Genomic DNA, 2,691 nt, shown 5'->3' with positions numbered 1-2,691 from the left:
TTGAAGTGATTCTTCTTAATGTGTGAATCATGCCATTGCTTCCTGTGCTGTTGCATGAGGATGGTGGTTTGTTCTGCTTGCTGCCTCATCTCATCCAGCTGGTTCAACTGCTGGATTCTCTCCTTTTGTGCTGGATCCAAATCAATTAGTAAATCTGCAGCTAATTTAAAAGTGTGAATTTGGAATTCAATAGGAAGCATGACATCCTTACCATACACCAATTGGTATGGTGTAAATCCGGTGGTATCTTTCCAAGTAATCCGGTAAGCCCAGAGTGCCTCTTTGAGCTTTTCTTCCCAGTTTTTCCGGTTCATTGCAACAGTTTTGGTAATGATCCCCTCCAAAGTCTTGTTGGTTGATTCCACCTGCCCATTGGCCTGTGGATGGTAGGGGGTACTTTTCCTATGCTTTATTTGGTACTTGTCTGTGATGTCCTTCATGAGCTTGGAGGTGAATTGAGTACCTTGATCAGTGACAATTTCTCTTGGCACTCCATACCTCACAAAGATCTCCTCAAAAAGGAAATTGACTACTGTATGTTCGGTTGCTCTTACCAGTGCTTTTGCTTCTGCCCACTTTGTGACGTAATCAGTACATACTAGGATGTACTTCTTACCATTAGAGGCTGGGTTGATAGGTCCTATGAAGTCCAGAGCCCACTTATCAAATGGTTCTAAGTGAACTTGGGGCTGAAGGGGCATCTGATCGGTAGCTGTTGGTCTGCCCATTCTTTGGCAGCTGTCACAACTCTTTACATACTTCTTGGCATCCTTGAAAATGGATGGCCAGTAGTATCCAAGAGTAAGAACTTTGAAGGCTGTCCGCTTCGCTGCAAAATGCCCACCACATGGTTCATCATGGCAAGATTTTAAAATGTCAATTACCTCATCATTTCGTACACATCTCCTAATGATCATATCAAAACCAGTGTAAAAGAGATCGCCATTAAGCCATGAATATCTAGCACTTTGTTTGATCAGTCTTTTCCTTTCCTTTGCAGTGAAATGTGGAGGTGTTCTACCTGTAGACAAGTAATTAGCTAAATCAGAAAACCAAGGAGTTACTATGGAAATTGCAAATAAGTGCTCATCCGGAAAAGAATCCTCAACAGGAACAATCTCACCTGGATTTTGCAGTCTAGACAGAAAATCTGCCACCTGGTTTTCTTTGCCTGGTCTATCTAACACTGTGATGTTAAATTCCTGTAACAATAGTAACCATCTGGTAACTCTGCCACTAGTTATTGATTTATTCATGAGATGTCGAATGGAAGAATGATCAGTATGTACAAAGACTTCATAACCAGTTATGTAATGGTGCAATTTATTCACAGCATAAATGATGGCAAGTGTTTCCTTTTCTGTAACTGTATAGTTTAGCTCAGCAGGGGTGAGATTTTTACTAATGAAATAAATTGCATATGTACAAGATTCTTCTTTTTGGCCTAAGGATGCACCTATTGCAGTGTCAGATGCATCGGTAAAAATATGAAATGGTAAACTCCAATTAGGCCTTCTCAGGACTGGTGCGGTAGATAGTTTCTTTTTGAGTTGTTCAAATGCATGTTGGCAGTTCGCAGTCCAATTGAAAAGTACATCTTTGGCTAAAAGTTTAAACAAAGGTAAGGCTATCTTGCTAAAATGTTCAATGAATCTGCGGTAATAACTAGCATAGCCAAGAAAACTTCTTACCTCTCTCTGATTCTGTGGAATAGGCAAATCGGCAATAATCTGGATCTTGGCTGGGTCAACCTGGATGCCTTGAAAAGAGATATAATGGCCCAACACTATCCTTTCATTTAACATCATGAAGCACTTTTCGTTGCTGAGGGACAAGTTAGCTTCAATACACCTTTTCAAAACTCTCTCTAGATTTTCTAATGCATGTTCAAAAGAATTGCCATATACTGAAAAATCATCCATATACACTTCAACACAATCATGAATCAAATCAGCAAAAATAGCTAACACAACTCGCTAAAATGTAGCTGGAGCGTTACAAAGTCCAAATGGCAAAACATTGTAGGCATAGGTGCCCCAAGGACAGGTGAAGGTGGTTTTGTCCTGGTCTTCAGAGGCAATCCGGATCTGGTTGTAGCCACTGAAACCGTCAAGAAAGGAAAATGATGATTTGCCAGCTAGGGTGTCTAACACTTGATCAATGAATGGCAGTGGGAAGTAGTCTTTGAGCGTTGCTTTATTCAGCTGTCTGTAATCAACACAGATACGCCACTTGCCATTTTTCTTGGGCACAATAACCAATGGGGATACCCACTGACTGTCAGAAATAGGATATATAAAGTTGACTCTCAAAAGTTTTTGCAACTCCTCTCTGACAATGTCTTGGAGCATGGGGTTCATTCTTCTTTGCGGTTGCCTCACCGGTTTAATGGTGCTATCTGTGTAGATGTGGTGAGTGCATGTGTCGGGGTGAATCCCATGCATGTCAGTGTAATCCCAAGCGAAGGCTTTTTGGTACTTCGTCAAGAGTCTAATCAATTTCTCTTGTTGAGATGAGTCTAGGTGGTTGCCTATGTTCAAAGTTTTCCCCGGACTGATCTCTATGACTTGACTCTGTGTATTGGTGATGGATTGAACTGGAAAGATGTCATGAAATGTAGATTGCAAGGAGTGGATAGTGCATGTTTCTTGAAAGTTTTGAGCCAGAAGTACATCTGCAGCATTATATTGT

This window comes from Pinus tabuliformis, chromosome X (assembly GCF_031772625.1).
Source record: "Pinus tabuliformis cultivar Carrire ecotype Pingquan chromosome X, CPIR1, whole genome shotgun sequence".
In the NCBI taxonomy this organism is placed as follows: Eukaryota; Viridiplantae; Streptophyta; class Pinopsida; order Pinales; family Pinaceae; genus Pinus; species Pinus tabuliformis.
The sequence above is the reverse complement of the archived record's forward strand: the minus strand, read 5'-3'. Positions refer to the sequence as shown.